We start from the raw sequence: 19,721 nt of genomic DNA, 5'->3' as shown, positions 1-19,721 counted from the left end.
TAGAATAATAAAGATTTATTTTCTAGATCATTTGCCCATAATCTGGGAACCAATTCCCAGAAAAAGCGCTAACCGCGCAAATAAGGTAGAACGCTTTCTGCCCATTTGCGCAGATTCAGATCTGTTCTAATTTGGTTCAAGAGTTGAACCTGGATCTAATACCCGAAATTTAAAAAATTTTTTTACTCCCATCTAGGAATCCTATTCCCAATTTAGAAAACTACATTTTCAATGTTCGTTTTTGTAACCAAACCAGACCAAATTTGAAACCAAAATAAGGGAGGGATATACCTGATACAAAATCCATGCAAGAATGCTCCTCCTAATGTAGGTGTTCACGCCCAAAGAGGGTACCAAATCCTCCCTCCACTAAAGATGGCACAACTTAGGGTGAAGCAGGATCAACAGGTAGTCTTCACCAAGAACTAGTGATTCTTCAGCAAGAATCGAATAGGACAGTGAGCACAACTTCTAGATTGTTTCTTCTGGCAAAAAACAATATCAAGATCCAATCTTGATCCAATCCAAGAACTGGAGATCGAATAGGGTGGGGTGGCAAGGGCAAGAAGAAATAGAAGGCAAGAGCAATCTAACTGTGTTGTCTTCTCTCCATATTCAGTAAACGTGTCTTTGAAGGTTCGCCCAGCTCTCGTATTTATAGATAAATACGAACTTTTTAAGTGATAAGGATAATCCCTTATCTTATCTACAGATAAATATCAACCTTCCTAATCAAATTAGGAGTTCCTTTGATCCAAATCTTTATTTGGATCTAGACTCTTTAAGTGGATAAGGATAACCCCATATCTTATATGCTGATCCAAATCCCAGATCTGCCCCTATTTAATTAATCTAATTAACCCAATTCGAAATGGGCTTTTAGGCCCATTAAGCTTCCAGGCTCACTTCCACTTTAATGCTGGCTACCTTGGCTCTCTTTGTATGGCGTGGGACCCTATCTTTGATCTACACATCAGCCACATGAGTTCAGCCTAGCCTTTGTTACAAGGCCTAGCCGAATTCACTACTGAACACAGTGAACCATTGAGTCCATCACTATGGGCTCTTAATGGGCCCAACATTTATACTAAATGGTCATTGGGTCCAGCCATCTTATGAAGGCCCAAGGACTGTGGGTAGATGTAAGATTAGCCCGTCAGGTATAATCCCCAATGGTCATACACTTAACCTCTCAGCCCATAATGATCAAACATTATCCGACAGGAGACGACCTCTCCCTCGGCTGCAAGGTGCAGTGCTGCACTCTCTACTTACATGGATCCCGGGAATTAAAACCTTTTGCAAACATTTTGAAACCATAATATATATATGTACATCTCTATATAAATATATTTTGCAAAATAAATTTCAACGGTTGAAATCAACTGCCGGTAGTTTAGGTTTCCATCAGAGAGATTGCATCCCCGATCATTCACTTTGTCCAACAAAGGGGCTGATCCTGTCACTATGATCACTCACTCAGATGAATTCTCCGACTATCCCAACATACCCAGGGTTTGACCCCCACTGAGGATCTCACTGATTGACATATCAAAAATAGCCCAATCCGACACCTAGTGCATTATCATAATCGAGTCAATGGGTTAGGTGTAACATTCCAGTTTTGCCCATTTACCTCCAAGGTCTAGGGCAATACTGGAATTTTGGTCCGGTTCAGGGTTTCAAGAAAACCCACACTACATGTACCTCTGGTCTCGCCCTGGCAGCTGAGACAAGCCACCCCAACCAACTTGGCAGTACATCAGTGTCAGCCTTGGCAGGATAAATCTCTCTAGATCTATCCAATGACTGTGGAGATTATAAACTAACACGAGTGTTATATGTGTCCAATTTAAGGGTATTACACAAAAACACACCATAATAACATGAATCAAATATGTACTTTATTAATTTATAATAAATGTCATAATGTACATCATGCTAATTGGAAGTAAGGGCATACATTGTCTAACACTCCTTTCTTCATAGCCTTGACTTCCTCTATATAAAAGGGGAGAGCAATTCTTCCCTAAGGAGACAACACAAGATACAGTTTTGACCTAGAGTTTTTCACAGGAGGCTCTCCCTTCCCTAGGGAGAGAACACAATCAATTCAGAAATGCTCTATCCTTATTATACGCAGGGAATAGTTTGTGGCTGTAGACACCTTGTTTATACATGCAATGAGTAACAATGGCTACGCCGACTCGATGCCTTATGTTAAACAAAGGGAGGGGAAACTACTTTGGGCAGTGACGTCTTCATGTGGTCAATGAGAAATCTAGAAGATTACTTAAATGAAATGGAAAACAAGCTAAAATTGTGAATGGAATGAAGGTGTGCGGGTTACACATAAGTTTGAGTTTCAGCTTCTTTTTATGCATTTAGTTTAAGCCAGTCACAAGATCAAATTATTTCACATGCATGTTAAAAATATATAATAATAATAAACAAGTAAGACCACAATTACACGGGTAAGGGTGTAACCTAAATTAAAATAGCTAGATTTATTAAAAAAATACCTTATATCTTGGTGTTAAATTCTGTTATCATTAGCTGAAAGTCACCAACATTTATATGTTTGAATTAAACTAGCTTGACTTCCTTCTCTGTTGACCATGGCGCCTTCTTTGTTACAAAGATCAGACATGAGTTAGTTCATCGGGGGTAGCAGTTGATCCCTCGACTTGATCCTAGGGGTTTTGGAACATAATTTCAGACTTCATTTTTTTCACTTTCACCTGTCCTTAGCTCTTGAGGTTCATAGCAGATTCAGTTTTTCTTCTCTTTCTCCTTTCTTATTTATCTTATTCATTCCTTAAACGTAACCTTGACATGTGCTTAAAGAATATTGCCACAATTTGTCATCTAATTTGTCGTTCATCCTGTTTAAACTTTTGAGTTAATAGATGATTGCATTCTTGAGTCTCCACTCACAAATTCAGATCGTTAAGAGCAATCGAGCTTAATTAGGCCATTTAATTATGTTTACCCCCTTGAATGGACTTTATCGAATAAATCATGAATATTTGTAGTGACTTGCTAGCTGAATCTAACTAATCATGCCCATCCTTCCTTAAGTGGTACAGTGTGATCTTGAGCTTGCTCTTCCTTATGTGAGCCACCCTCTATCTTCCATAAGTTGATTCGTGGCATGCAGGGTTTATAAGCTTTATTCTGGGAAGGTAGACTTGTCTATTGTTTTAACCTTTAATGCTGGTTTTGGCCTGCTTTATTGACATATCCAGTAGGGCTCATGTAGCGATTGGGTCGATGATACATACATCATGTAGGCTGATAAGAAACAGTAAATCTACCTTACACTTGTCATGGAATCCCAAATATAGGAAGTAATACTTGTATTCCTTCCTCCTCTACCTTGGGCCTTAAACTTCAGCAACAAAAGATCAGATTTGGGGTTTCTTTTAAGTTGTGCTACAACATATGTTTACATTCCTTATATATATATTAACTGACCTCATTTCTGATACGTTTTGACTTGCAATAATTTAGACATGAAACTCCGAAAATATGTCCGATTCACTTAGGATGTTTTCAAAAACATACTTTTAATATCATATGTAAGATATCATCTAGCCCTGGAATTTTATTGTCGTTTCTCAAATGCATGGTTTTAACGCATTCATTACATATCTTTACAGATCTTTCAATATCTTGCAATGAGTTTTTATTTATTACATATCTTTACATAACTTAAGACGGAGGCACATACTTTCAATATCTAGTCAGTAAAAAATATGACTTTGAATTAGGTCAACAAATCTTGAAATGAGTTTCCACGCATTCATTACATATGTTGCAATGTTTTTAGAGTCTAACGATGAAGTTATGATACCTTGATATGTTCTGAATGGTATGATATAAATTTTGTTAATGGATATATTTTGATTTGTGCGATGAATCTTGATATATATATATATATATATACACATACACACATATACATATCTCCTGGTAACCTTAAGATTGCACTCAAATTCCCTAGCAACCCCAGGAAGGCCCTGGCAATCCTAGGTGCTCTATTATCTCCTGGCAACCCCAAGATTGCACTCAAATTCCTCAGCAACCCCGGGAAGGCCCTGACAATCCTAGGTGTGCTCATATTCCCTGGTAACCCCAGGAAGGCCCTAACAACCCTAGGTGTGCTCACATTCCCTAGCAACCCCAGGAAGGTCCTGACAACCGCAGGTATACTCAAATTCCCTAGAAACCCCGAGAAGGCCTTTGAAACCCTAGGCGTGCTCACATTCCCTAGCAACCACAAGCGCACTCAGATTCCCCGGTAACCCTAGGAAGGCCCTAGCAATTCCAGGCACACTCACATACCCTAGCAACCCCAGGCGCACTTAGATTCCCTGGCAACCCCAAGATGTCCTTGGCAACCCCAGGCGTGCTCATGTACCTCGGAAACCCTAGGAAGGCCTTGGAAACCTTAGGCACCTTCATATCACCTAGCAACCCCAGGCGTGCTCATGTACCTTGGAAACCCTAGGCACGTTCATATCACCTAGCAACCCCAGGCTTGCACTTAGATTTCTCGGCAACCCCAGGCGTGCTCATATCACCTAACAACCCCAGGCTTGCACTCAGATTCCCTGCCCCAGGCATACTCACATCCCCAGGCAACCCCTGGGCGGCTTTGGCGATATCAAGTATGATTCTTATCTAACTTACAAATACGAATGCTCTGTTGAACCTACAATTACCACAACCATAAACGAAATAAAATTCAACACTCACCTCGACAATAGATAGACTGCTTCCTGCAAGGGGCCTTAGGTAATTCCCTCATGTGGTAACCACATTTTGTCCTAGAGCAAGCAAAATAAAATACAAAACTTGAACCCTTGTGACTATCTGCGAGCCCTGCACGGTTGCAATAAAATTCTAGCTTATGCAACTATTTACACTATAACTAAACCTTAGTTGTATCACCTATGAAGGGCCTTGCCTTCTCAAAGGAGGACGATCATCGACCACCGTGTAGGTAGACAAGCTGTGTTTCCTTCCAAAGTAATTCAACCTCTCTTATCATGAACATGATAATTATCTGCTTGCTTATTAGAATAAATTCAATTCGTTCTTCACTAACAATCCACAATAAAGTTCATTATGTTCGTGCTCGTACCCGATTGCAATAGAGTCCAATGGGTGCCTGACACTAAAATACTTGAATACTATTATTTTTTATGTTACCTAAACACCTGCAAAGTCCTCTCCAATGTCATTGGGCACTTGCAACCCTCTTTCTTCTTAATGACATTTAACACTTGTGCTGAGCCTCCAAACTAAGGGGTATGCACAATTTCCTTTTTCTAGTGGCTCGCAATTAAAGGACAATTATACTCACAATGGTACATGATTGCGATTAACTTCCAGGATACTTTTGAAAAGTACTTGTTTTTGATGGAGTTTACAAAACACCCAACTTCAAATGATTGAATTTTATTACCATTCAACATTTGCACTGATACAAGTTGTGATACAAACTCATAGACCACGCAACTTCCAAGCCGCACTACACACAAACTTCAAATACTTTCCTACGAACTAATATGTGATAAATCTTTATTACAAAATAAAAAATTCTTGACGAGTAACGAAGTCCTCTTGGATGTCGTTGTGAAGACTCTCTCATATGACGCTCTTTCTCAACATTTAAGTTTGCTATGCACTAGAACCTGAACTTAATACGCCAAGGCCGGTAACCCTCTAGCATTGCGATGAAGAAACTAGCATACAAATTTGTCAAGGTACTTAGGAGACATAATCGACACCACCATAAGACAAGAATTACATCTTCCCTTTTTCACAAAAATAATTTACAAAATGAGTAACTGCGGATATTCACATGGCAGCCTAACCTTTCATCATATTCTCTAAACTTTGGCCTCACACCTTGAAGTCCATCAAATCCTTTGCCTCCGCTTTGTATCCAGCCACTACCTTCCACTGGTGTCCACACTCATCCATGAGGGCTTCTAGCTTTTCAATAGCCTTCGAGAGATTAGCCTTGACCACCTTAAGACGATGGTCACACACCTAGCAAACCTCACTTAAGTGTTTCTTGATAGAAGCCATTCTATCAAGATACGGGTGGTTAAACATTAAAGAAGACAACTATTCATTTTACTTATTTCTTGAAATAATGACTTCTATCAAGGAACAGAGGGGCTAGAGTACAAGAATTATTGAGCTTCACCTTACAAAATGCTCATATGATTTTACCATCACTTACATCTTCAAAAACTTCGTACACGACCTAAATGACCTAGAAAACAAAGTACGAGTCAACCTGACACCCTGTCAAAAAGACGGGGGACTGAATCACAGAATCAAAACCCCTTGATTGCCATGCAAGGACATTACTAAGTTGAATACCACAATGCTTATTGACAAGTTCACACTTGTCAGTAAGTACGGGGGCTATCAACATACCCAAGTAAAATTTTTTGTATACAAAGTTCGCACAACATCTCATCAAGAACAAGAACAATCACCAGACTTAACACAAAAATATCAAGATACCACAATATCTACAATCCTGTTCCTCATCGCCCCATCACAAAATCCCCAAAGCAAACACAATGACAAAAAAATCCTTATCAGTAAGTTCCCACTTACTGATAAGTAGGGGGCTAATGTAGGTACATAGTGGTTACTAAGACCATCAAAGTATAGAGGGTGTCAAGCCAACACTACATTGATGCTTGCGATGAACTCGTAAACCATCGCACATTTGTGATGAGTTCATAACTCATCGAAAATCTACGATGAACTCATACCCGAAACAAGTCGCGATAAACCTTAGACATGCATAAACTTGTGATAAAGCTTAGACACGTGTGAATCTACGATGATCTATAAGCTGTGCATGGATTTTTGAATGCACGTAGAGTTGTAATGAACTTGAGGCCATTATAGAACCGTAGAATCACAGTAGATCAGAAATAAATGCTGGTTACATGTACGTCTTTAAGTTATGTACATGGGTTTAATGAAAACATGCCTACCAAACGATCACATCACTCGTGCTATGTCACTATAAAAGGGTTACATACAGAGAGAATCCGGAAAGGAAAAGGTTCTCTAACAATGCTCCCTTAAAAATCAAACAAAAGGAAAGATCTCCTTTCCTAACAGAAAAAGATCTTCTTTCCTAAAGAATTCCTTTCTTCATAGCCTTGACTTCCTCTCTATAAAAGAGGAGAGCAATTTTTCCCTTGGGAGACAACACAATATACAAATTTGACCTAGGGTTTCTCATGGGAGACTCTCCCCTCTCTTTCCCATCACCATCTCCAGACCTTTGGAGATAGACCACTCCCATGTTGCCTGACTACCTCCTACTTACACTTATCAATCCAAGTTGGATTTCTGAGCCATTGGCGCATGGCATTCCCATATCTGATACTGTTAGTGAAACTCTTGACACTATCAAAATTTAGTTTGTAGGCTTCACAAAGACCATGATCATGAGTTTGCTTCCCAACTTTTTGCCACAAAGTTTGAGCAAACTGTAAGTATTAGAAATTTATTAATAAGGTGTCGGGGATTGTTTACCAACTTAGAGATTTGAAGATGAACCTAAATGATGATTTTCTTTGCCCAAGTTTTTTGAAACCTTTGTGGTTAATTATAATTTAGTACTTACAAATGGAGTGTGAATGAACTGATAAACCAATGTGTCTTGGAGGAGGAGAGACAAAAGAAAGGTAGAATTGAATATGCACATGTTACTAGTTTGGAACCAAAGAAGAAACAATTTGAGAATAGTGGAAAAAGGAAAAAACTATAAGTATAAACCCAAGGAGCAAAATTCTACTAAGGTTGAGCAAAAGAAGGTAGATGGAATTATCTGAAATTATTGCAAGAAATCCATGCACTACAAGTCCAATTGTTGGAAGTTGAAGGAAAAAGAAAACAAGCAAGGTAACCCTTTAGCCTTAGTATGCTCATAATTGAATATTGTGGATATACCCTTAAATACATGGTGGATTGATTCTGGGTGCACTATTCACATTTCAAATACCTTACAGGGGTTCTTGAACATAAGGAAGGTTGATTTAGAGAGCATCTACATCTAAATGGGGAATGCAATGCGCATTAGGGTTTTAGGAGTTGGCACTTATAGACTTGTCTTAGAATTTGGATTCACATTAGATCTTTTTGACACTTATTATGTGCCTTCAATTGGAAGAAAGTTAATTTTAGTTTCAAAGTTGGATGCTTGTAGATACTCATTTTACTTTTCTGGTGGAACTCTTACAATTAGTTATGGTTTGAATAATATTGGCTCAACAACTTATTTATATGGGCTTTATAGGTTGAATCTTGTTCAATCATATACAAAATCTTTGTTGCATGTGAATGTTAAATCCCATCTTATTGATAGCTTGCCAATTAAAAGGAAAAGAGATGGAACCTTCATCCATGCTTTGGCATCCTAAGTTAAGACACATATCGAAAGAACATCTTAATAAATTGGTCAGAGACGGAATACTTCTAGGGGTAAATTATGATGATCTTGGTGATTGCATAGATTACCTTAAGGGTAAAATGACTAGAAACCATTTCCCAAGGGTATTAGGTGTACTGAGCTCCTGCACATTATTCACACTGATATTTGCAGTCCTCTTAAAGTTCCTGCTCGAACTAGACATAAGTACTTTATTACATTCATTGACGATTGTTCTAGATTTGGTTATTGTTAGTAAGGTGGTAAGGCAAGTAAAGGATGATCTCCTTGAAGGACGAAGATGAGATCAGTCTTTGGGTTAGGTTTGTAGGTAAGCTTAGTTTTCTAGGGAAGAATAGGCTAAGGGACTTTGGCATAGTGAATTCTCTAAGGTCTCGTGTGTTCAACGATTTTCCTCCTCTTTTTATAGAGGTTATCCCAAGGCTATAAGGAGAAGGGTCCAAAAGAGGATTTTTCATATTTAGGAATGGGAATCTCTGTCTTTATGTTGGCTAACAAGAGAACTCCATTGGGGTTTCACCATGTGTTCAGTGAGATCCTCTTAGAATATAGTTTCCTTTCTCTTGAGGATTCTCGCATAGCATGTGCTAGCTACATCCCTTCATGGGTTCTCTCATGGACATCTATCAAAGACAAGATTTATACTTGGTTAATGTATCATAGTCTTCTCGTTAGTTAACTTTGAGGCGTTTTGTCACAACTTACTGTAACTAGAGGAAGCGTAAGTTGCTCAGAGATAGATATCATCTGTCTTAGGCTTCATCTTTCATTCATTGTGGCATGGACTACTATCCTATGCTCATCGCAGGTCTTGGATAATGCATTAGGTTCATCGTGGCATGGGTGCCAAATTTCATATAAATTGGAGTTTGACAATGAGATAAATGATAAGAAAGAAGGGCTACAAGTGGGAATGTTTTTGAAACATTGGGTGATGCATATTACTTTTACAATGAATATGTTAGAAGTAAGGGAATTATTTCTAGAAAGAGCATGGGCCATAAAACAAAAGGTGGGTTAGTAAAATATAAGTTATTATGTTGTTCTGCCAAGGGTTTTCATCAAGAAGATAAATGACCAATTAATGCAAAACATCGTGACAATACAATAAGCGGTTGTAAGGTGCACATCTTGGTTGTATTGCAAGAAAATGGTTAATATGGCATAACTAGATTTATTAAAGAACATAATCACAGGGTTGTAACCCCAAGTAAGGCATTCATGTTAAGGTCACATAAAAGGATGATAATGACCCAAATTTCTCAAATAAACCTTGTAGATAAGTCAGGGATAGCCCTAAAAGAAACTATGATGGTCAATCAAGTTGGTGGAATAGGAAATCTAGGATTCATTCATGTTAATTATTGTAATTATTTACGTATAAAGAGGGAGAAAAATATGAAAATTGAAGGGGCTGGAGCTATTTTAAAATTTTTTGAGAAGTTACAGATGGCAAACTCATCATCCTTTCACTCAATACAACTTGATGCTGCATATCAAATAACGGATGCCTTTTGGGCAAATGTAAGAATGGTTGTTGACTATCATTATTTCAAGGACATTTGTTTTGACACTACATTCAGAACCAATCGGGGTCAACACCCATTTACACCATTTTTTGGTGTTAATCATCATAAACAAACTGTGATTTTTGGAGTTGCATTACTTTTTAATGAGACTACAAAATATTTTAAATGGGGTTCAAAATCTTTTCTAAATGTAATGGGTGGAAAAATGTCAAAAACTATCTTGATAGAGTAATGTGCTACAATGGAAAAAGCAATACAACATGTCTTCCTAGAGGTTAGCCATTGTCTTTGTATTTGGTACATTTATTAGAATGCATGCAAATATTTGTCTCATGTTTTTATGGTTTTAAGACTTTTTGAAAAAGACTTTAGTAATTTGATATATGACTTTGAAGATGAGGGTGAATTTTTCACAGCATGGTAAGAGATGCTTTGTAAATATGACCTAAAAGTAAATACATGGTTGAAAGGAATGGGTGAAGATGAAAGAGAAATGGGCATTAGTTTATGCAAGGAACCATTTTGTTGCCAATATGAAAAGCACTCAGAAGCGAGAACATGAATAGTATTTTGAGAGGTTATTTGAGATCATTATTGAATCTATCTAGATTTTTTGACCATTTTGAAAGAATCGTTAAAGATAGGCATAAAAAAGAATTAGAGATGGATTTTAAGATGATTCAAAGCATGCCACATTTAAGCTTACAAGTGGAAATTCTACAACATGTTGCTAAGGTTTATGTTCCTACAATATTTGGGGAATTTTAAAATGAGTATTTAAGTTTTATACGCTATCTCATAAATAGTAGAGCTGAGATGGAGATAATGATGGAGTATAGCGTAAGAATGCAAGGTAATAATCATATACATGATGTGACATTTTCTACATTAAATGAGTCAGTTTCATGTAATTGTAGACTTTTTTAGTTTGTGGGGTTGCTTTGTGCTCATGGGTTGAGAGTACTATTTGATAATGGGATATTAGAACTTCTATCCCAATATGAACAAGAGATGCAAAGGATGGGAGTGTAATAGATTATCATGGTTCTTCAATTCATTCTGTTTATGATCTGGAATATCAAAAGGTTATCTTTGGTTCATTTTGTTAATAACATATAATGTTTTGATAATTTTAAGTTAAATCTATGGATGTTATTCACAATTCAACCGTAATCCAACTTCAGTTAGAATCTGATATAAGTTTGGTGGAGAATATTTGATTCAAATCCAATTATAAATTTAATTTAATCTGTTTACAGCCCTAAATGTTTCAGCCTTGATATCTTTGGTAGCAGTAACTCAAATTGTAAGTATATTTTATGGGACTAAACAGACTAGACCTGCACTGAACCACTTCATGTAGAACCTTGATGAGGAAATTGATGCGTTTCCTGTTATTTCCATTTTCCACTAGCAAGACAACCGTGTTTCTTTCTATTGGGAAATCCTATAAAATGAAAATAGTAGCTAGGGTTCAATAGATAGGTAGAAGGCTAGGTGGTTGTAAGAAATAGATAAAACAAGAAACCACAGTCCATTTTTTGTTTGACAAAAAATAAGAGAAACAGTAATGGTGAATATAAAAAATTTCTGATGTAATATTAATGTATTTTACCATTCATTTCACAGTTAGGGTTCAAAGAAATTGGAGGTTACGGTTCGAACATGTTCTTTGTGTTGTGATTTTAGATTGTCTGATGACCGGTGGTTGTAGTGGTGGGCCAGTTGAAGTGTTGGGTTGCTGATTCGAAGGAAAAGGGAAGAAGAAGAAACAAAAAAAAGGGGAGAGAGAGATAGAGGAAGACAGAGTCATGGACAGTGGAATAGGGAAGAGATTAGAGTGGAGGAGGCATGGTGAGAGCAAGAGGAAGAAAGGGAGGAGAGTGCATCGAATAAAGAAAAAATAGATTAGGCCTGGGCAGGTGTCCAAATTTATTCACTTGGAATAGGGAAGAGCTTAGAGTGGAGGAGGCATGGAGAGAGCATGAGGAAGAAAGGGAGGAGAGTGCATCGAATATAGACAAAATAGATTAGGCTTGGGCAGGTGTTCAAATTTTAACAATTAATAATTTATTCATTTGGTTAGAAATTTGTCATTAAATATTAACTCTACATTGCTTCGTTACATTATATGATGTGGTGAACTATTATTGGTGAATGTTGAGGTTTTTTCTCTTGGATAAAGACGATGTGAGCTCCACAAGACCGGGCTCTCATCTATTTATGTTGTACTTTATCATGGACTCTTTGAGCCTTATCTTTGTACATTCATCTATTATAAATATACATGGGTTCAGTGTTCTTCACACAGTCGAATCATTCTTATTCTCCATCTATTTGCTTATATTATTCCATCTTGGTATCGAGCCATATCATGGCATCGATTGATAACACTACATCTGAAGCCCATTCTCAGAACTCTAAACAGGTCTCCACAACTTCGAATACTTCTTCTACCCCTGTTGCACCAGTGCCAAGTGGCAGTCACTATTTGCCCATCAAACTAAATGGAGAAAACTATCTCCTATGGCGAGCGCAGTTACTTCTGGTCCTGTATACTCGTAAACTGATGGGGATCGTGGATGGCACTTTGAAGGCACCACCAAGGGAGATCTCTGATCCGAACAGTGTTGCTGAAAAAATTATTCCAAATCCAGCATATTAGTAATGATTTCAGCAAGATCAAATGGTGATGAGTTGGATCATTGCTACACTCACAAAAGGAGTTTTTGCACAAGTCGTTGGGCTGAGATCATCGTTTGAGGTATGGTCTGCGTTAGTTAAATCATTTTCTACTCACTCTCGCTCTCGTATTCTATAGATGTGACAACAGCTACAAAGCCTTAAGAAGGGAAGCATAAATATCTCTGAATATGTTAACAAGGCAAAAGCTATTGCCGATGATCTCTCTACTGTAGCAGATCCCATTTCCAATTCAGACTTAACTCTATGTGTCTTAGCTGGATTAGGTTGAGAATTTGAATCAATTGTTACTACAATTACAAATGGCCTGATATTGACTAACTGGGTATTGATGATGTCCTCGGTATTCTTCTTGGACACAAAGCATGGGTTGCACAACACACCACACATACTTCAAATGGTACACCAGCAACCAATCTTGCTAACTTCAAAAACAATAACTCACGGCAGCAATATCGGAATTTTGCTTCATCATTCAACAGTAGAGGCTGTGGTCAGGGACGAGGTCCCAATACTACTAATGGATGTGTCAATACCAATGGAGGACGTGAGAAAAGTTTTATTGTTTGCCAAGTCTGCAACAAACCAGGTCATGGAGCTCTTAAGTGCCAAAGACGATACGACCTAAACCATTAAAATTTCACTAGTGAAGACTTAGAGCCTTCTGCATATCATGGTGGCCTGAGTTCTTCTCCTTCTTTTGACCCCACGTGGTCCCCAGACTCTGGGCCACACACCACATGACTTCTGATATTGAGAATCTCCAAAATCGGACTGAATATATTGGATCAGATCAAGTTAAAGTTGGAAACAGGGCAGATTTGCCAATCTCACATATTGGTTCTTCTCAATTATCTGTTTTGAAGCATCACTTTAAGTTGAATAATGTGTTGCATGTTCCTTCGATCTTTAAAAATTTGTTATCTGTTAGCAAATTTGAATAATCTCTATTTTGAGTTTCATGGTACCTATTTTCTTTTGAAGGATTATACGCGGAAAAAAATATTGCGAAGAACCAGTAAAGACAAACTTTATAACTTTTCGGGTAGAACCAAGATAGAGAATAAATCCTCATTGCTAGCTGCATTAGTTGGAGAACATACTTCAATACAAGGATGGCTGTGGGTTGTGAGGCAAGTACTGTCTAGATTTTGTCTTCCATATAATAGTTGCAGTAGTCATTCTAGCTAGGAAAGAGTCACAAGTAACATTTGACATCTTTCAGTAACAAGTCAAATAGTCCTCTTGAGTTGATCTACTCTAATGTTTGGGGTCTAACCCCTGTAGCATCCAATAAGGGATACAAATATTATGTTTTGTTTTTAGATGATTATAGTAAATTTTCTTGGCTCTTCCCCATGAATAAGAAATCTGAAGTTTTTGATATTTTTGCTAATTTCAGAAGACGTGGAACTTTTGTTTGATAAAAAAAAATTAAATCCCTCCAATCTGATTGGGGTGGGGAATATAGAAAGTTGAGTACATTTTTAGATGCTCATGGAATATCTCATCGGGTTACTTTTCCTCACACCTATGAACAAAGTGGAGCTGTCGAGAGGAAGCACCGTCATGTCATTGAATCTACTTTGTCTCTACTGAAAACTTCATCTCTCCCCTTTTCCTATTGGGCTGATGCAGCCGAGACAACCATTTACTTAATTAATCGACTTCCTACATCTGTCCTTGGGAACATCTCTCCCTTAAAAAAGTTATTTGGCAAGGCTCCTAACTATACTATGTTGAAGGTTTTTGGATGTGCATGTTATCCATGACTTCGTGCTTCTAACACACAAGCTAACTTTTCGATCATTGCCATGTATTTTTTCTGGGATATAGTAGTATTCATAAGGGTTATCGGTGCTATCATCCTTCTTCTAATCGCGAATACATCAGACATGTTATATTTAATGAATCATTATTTCTTGGTGTAACACCTTCCCCTAAGGCATCATCTGAATTTTCTTGTATCAATGATTCAAGTGGCATCTCTATCCAGGTTCCACAATGTTCTCACAATGTTGTTCAACATAATGTACGGTTTTATGATTCCACTACTAATTCTAGCTAGTTTTGCTCATGGCTCTCCAAATCAAGTAAAAACATAACTACTGCTGATACTAGTTCCACTTCACATGCAAATCAGGTTCCAGTACATGACTCTTCTTGTCATGGTCCTCATGGGACCAGATTGGTTCAAGATTTATTGGATACTACACCAACAATTCAGCATCCTCCTTCCAACACTACTTGAAGTCATAGGATGATTACTCAATCCATGGATGGATCTCTTCCTCCATGTTCCAATGTAGTGCACAAATATCCAATACCTAAAGTGTTGCTTGCTTTTCTACTATGCTACATCTTCTAAGAATGATAACTGGTGTGCTGCTATGTCATGTGAATTCGGTGCATGGACTTATTCATAATAAAACATGGAAATTAATTCTACATGAACCACATGCATTTCGTTGGCACAAAGTGGATATACAAAATTATGAGAAAAGCGGATGGCTTATGATGGTGTGCGATCTGGCTACTCTGGAAGGCGATCCAATTTCCAATTCGGCGGCGAGCTGGATTGATTTGCAAAATAGTGGATCAGAGAACCTGGGGTAGCTAACCCGACAAGGTCACTCCGATGCTTAAGTCAGTACTTATGCTGTGAATGCGAGCTGAATGCTTGAGAGCTTGAGTGTTAGGGAGTAGAATAATCACGTGTACCTTTGCCTTGAGGTTTTATGACTTTATATACTGGAGTAGTCGTGGGCCTTACGAAAGATCTCCGAGATCTCCGGGCTATGCAAATAAGGTTTGTCCCATTTTTGAAGGAGAGCAGTATGTTGATAAGGTTTATCGTTTTACCTCCGATTTAGGCAGAGCTAGGACGAGTATTATCGTGATCCCGATAAATTTGGGGCCCGTTGGGGAGGCCTTTGGAGTCAATCATGTGACGTTTCAGCTCTCTAGCCCCAAACTGCCATTTTCATTCTTTAGTCTCGATCTGGATCTGGTGTTGAGGTGCCTCTACACCAAGGTGGTTTTTTGGGCCGATGTGGCTGAATACCCGAGCTCAGAATGTTTCGAACTGGGTTCGCTTGGTTGAGTTGTCACCCCATGATCAGATCGCGCCTACATGTCCCCTTCTTGCTAGGTCGTGCCAAATCACCCTTCATCAATTGCCCCCTACTCCTCGTGCCAGGGGTCATAACCCGGTGCGGGGAGTTCTTGGCGAGTCCAGGTGGATTTGGCACGAAGTCTAGATGACTTGAAGGGCGAACCGTTGGTCGGGTCTGTTCAACTACCTGGCTCAACCATGAAATGACCTAGGTCGCGTCTCAGCCACGCGCGGATGTCACACTATTTATAAACTCTGCGGATGTCAAAACATGCGCTAAATCGATTTCAACATCGGGGGCGTGCAACTGGATTCCTTTGGAACCGTCGGATCGTGTTGATCTTGATCGTTGATTCCTGGATATATTGGCTATAAATAGGGGCCAAAGGGCCCATTTTCCTCGCCACAAGTCCGCAAATCCGCAACTTTTGAGGTCACGCTCAAGTCTTCCAGTTTGGTATCAACCTTTTATGGGTCCGAGGTCGCCTCTTTTCTTCGGTCTTCCTTTTGGTGAGTCCACCTTCCTTTGCTTTTTCCTTATGATTCCTGTTAGATAGTTTTGTATGCCCTTAGCTTCAATCAGAATGATGTACTTTATGAATTTATTGTAAATGAATAAAAGTGCATATTTGATTCATGTTCCCTTGGAATAAAAGTGTAAGACCATTGAGGGTAATACCTGATGGGCTAATCTTGCATCTGCCCACAGTCCCAGGGTGTTACAAGGTGGCTTGGCCCAGGGACCACTTAGGGTAAGTGTTGGGCTCATAGAGCCCATTCGATGGGTTTCAGGGGGTGCACTGTCTTTAATAGTGTATTCGGCCAGGCCTTGTAACAAAGGCTGGGCCGAACCCATGTGGCTGATGTGTAGATCAATGCTTGGGTCCCACGCCATACAAGGAAGCCCAACTGGTCAGCAGTTAGGAAGGTTAAGTGAGTACATAAGCTTAATGGGCCTAAAGCCCATTTCGAACTGGGCTATTTATTTAGTTAATAATGGAGCGAATTCTGAGATGGATTAGCAGATAGGATAGGGTCTTGACCCTATCCACTCAGAGAGTCCAGATCTGAATGTGATTCAGATCTAGAAACCTTCTAATGAGATTAGTAGAAAGCTAATCTAATCTGCAGATAAGATAAGGGTTTATCCTTATCACCTGAAGAGAAGGCTGATCCAAATATGGTTTGGATAAGCAGCTCCTGATGAGATTAGGAGCTGATCTTTTTAGGTTAACAAAAGAAGAAGGGGGCGGCAGCCTTTAGGAGACACACATCAGATTTTCTTTAGTGCTGAAATCAAGAAGAGAGAATTCTGCTCCCTACGAATACTCTCTTGCCACCTCCCTGCTCTTCTCGCCCTGTTTGCCAGTTCGATCTCCAGTTGTGGGAGAAGTCAAGATTGGATCTTGACATCAGTTCTTTGAGAAAGCATTGAAAGGAGGCTGTGCTCACGTACCATCCTGCTGATTCTTGCGAAGGACAGAGTTCTTGGAGAAGAACACTGCTGATTCTGCTCCATCCTGCACTGCGCCATCTTCAGTGGGAGCGGTTTTTAGATCCTTCCTTGGGCGTGAACACCTTTGTTGGGAGATACTACTTCTCCGTATCAGGTATAATTCTCTCCTACTCCTTTTGGTTCAGATCTGATTCAGTTTAAGGTTCAAGAATGATCCTTGAAAATATGATTTTCTAAATAGGGAATGTGATTCCCAGTTGAAGGGAGAGAAAAATTTTTGAAATTCGCCCCCATATTCCGCAATCTTTGGGCGTCCATAGGATGGATCTCTCATCCCTTCAATTCCGTTGTCCTTTCCTTTAATATGTCTAGCCTTAGCTTAGATAGTCTTTTAGACGGGAGCGGCGAGTCAGTTGGGGCTGATGTGGGTACCTCGGCTCAGACCGTGGATCCTCGTCCTACCGAGTTGGTCTCTTCGGGATAGGGCACGGTCCTCAGTCCGCTCTGGGTGAACTCACCTCAGCGAGAGTGAAAGGCCTCTAGTAACTCGGCTTCGACCTCACACCGAGGTTGGCTGCCATACAACTTTGGCCAATCGATAATGACGGCTAACAGGCTCCTAGCCTTAGTAGCCCGATACAAACTCCCTAACGACCTTGTATATTGCATCCCCTTAGGCAACTTTCCTTGGGATCATGATCACAACGAGATTGTGATCTTCGAGGAGCAGCTCGTAGCCGGTCTACATCTTCCACTTCACCAACTTATAATCGAGATCGTTAAATTCTTTAACATTACCATAGACCAGCTACACCCAAACTCTATCCGTTATATCGTAGGGACCACTTCTCTTTTCCATGATTACAACCATCCCCTTGACCTCGACGTCTTTTCTTCGATCCTGTCCATTAAGAAAAATTTGTCTTGCGTTCTACCCGAGCACAGGCGAACTTACTACTTGTCACCTCATCCTAGATACAAACTGTTGCACGAGCTCCCTAATAAGGTCCTAGCCTGGAAGAGGCGTTACTTCGTGGTCTGCAACACCGAGGGGTGGCCCTTCCTGATTCATTGGAGGGCAGCCATCCAACACCCCGACGTTAGACTAGATCTGAAGACAAGAGAGGAGGTTCGATGTTGGGCGGAGCTCGGCTTGAAGTTTGAAAACTTTGTGACCGAGGAGAAGCTCGTGCAGGCCAGCCTAAGTCTTCTTGGTAGGTCACTATTTGTTGTGCTTTTTCTATTCCTTTTGCTTTGGTACTGTATCTGACTTAGCTCGTTTTCATCGCAGCTTCCATGGACGACATCCCTACCGATGAGCTCTTCGGGAGCATGAAGAAGGGGAAGAAAAAGAAGAGAGTCTCCAAAAAGGCTCGCGTCGAGAGTGAAGCAGCCATAACTGAGGCAGTCGTTCCTAAGCCAGAGCACCCACCAATTGCCGAGTAGCCTCCCGTAATCGATCTGGTCGAGGGACTCGAGCAAGCCCACCCCACCCCGCATGCCCGAGGAGGCTATGTATTCTAAGCTCGTCCCAACGACCGCCACTTCTTCGGGCAGCGATGCTCCAATTCAGAGCATTTTGACTCCAAAGTTCGGCCTTCTCAAGAGCAAGGATGTGGTGTGCACTGAGGAGGTCGCTCGTTGGGCCGACTTGCCAGTTGCTCAGCTCGGGGCCCAAGCGGCTACATACTGTATGGTGGTACGTTCTTGAACTTGTCTTTCAAATTGTCTCGTACTTAGATTTTTTGTATACTGATACTTGTTTTCTTCTCATGGCAGGTGAACTCCTCCATCCACACCTTGGCTTATCAGTTTGAGGTGAACCTGAAGCGGGCTCTCGAAGCCGAGGAGTCTTCCTGAAATGCCCACGCCGAACTAAACTTATCTAGCAACGAAATCAACCAACTGAAGAATGACACGCGAGGTAAGAATGAGCTGCTAATTTTGCTGATGTCAGAGAAGAAGGAGCTTGAGGAGCGTGAAACGGCATTGAAGAGGGAGGTCGAGAACCTTGAGGCCCATGTGAAGGAACGAACCGAACTACTGCTTCAGGCGATGGAGGAGGCCAAGGTTAAGGATGTTGAGGAGTACAAGTCCTCAGTAGAGCTTCGGGAAAGGTTGGTCGAGGCAGGGACAATGGGTTACCATAAGGGGTTCAAACTCAACAGGAGGTTGACCCGGTGTGAATTTCCCCACCTTGACCTCATTGTCATAATCATGTCGAAGATCACCAAGGAGATGGCCATCGAAGCTGCCAAATTTCCGGACTCCGAAGCGGAGAGTGATGACGACCTGCTTGACGAGGAAGAGGAGACCAGTGCTAGTGAGGACCGTATGGAGACAGATCCTCCTGCCAAAGTCTCCAATAAGGATGAGGAGCCTCAAACTGATTGAAGCCTCTTTTCTTGGACCCCCCTC

General features: G+C 40.0%; 1 pseudogene; it reads left to right on the top strand.

Annotated features, from left to right (window-relative positions):
- Positions 1-9,280: 9,280 nt before the first annotated feature.
- Positions 9,281-18,749, top strand: LOC148803094 (protein FAR1-RELATED SEQUENCE 5-like; annotated as a pseudogene).
- Positions 18,750-19,721: the final 972 nt, after the last annotated feature.

The sequence above is a fragment of the Nelumbo nucifera genome, chromosome 1 (assembly GCF_055504915.1).
Source record: "Nelumbo nucifera cultivar China Antique chromosome 1, China Antique-T2T, whole genome shotgun sequence".
Taxonomy (NCBI): Eukaryota; Viridiplantae; Streptophyta; class Magnoliopsida; order Proteales; family Nelumbonaceae; genus Nelumbo; species Nelumbo nucifera.
The sequence above is the reverse complement of the archived record's forward strand: the minus strand, read 5'-3'. Positions and strand labels throughout refer to the sequence as shown.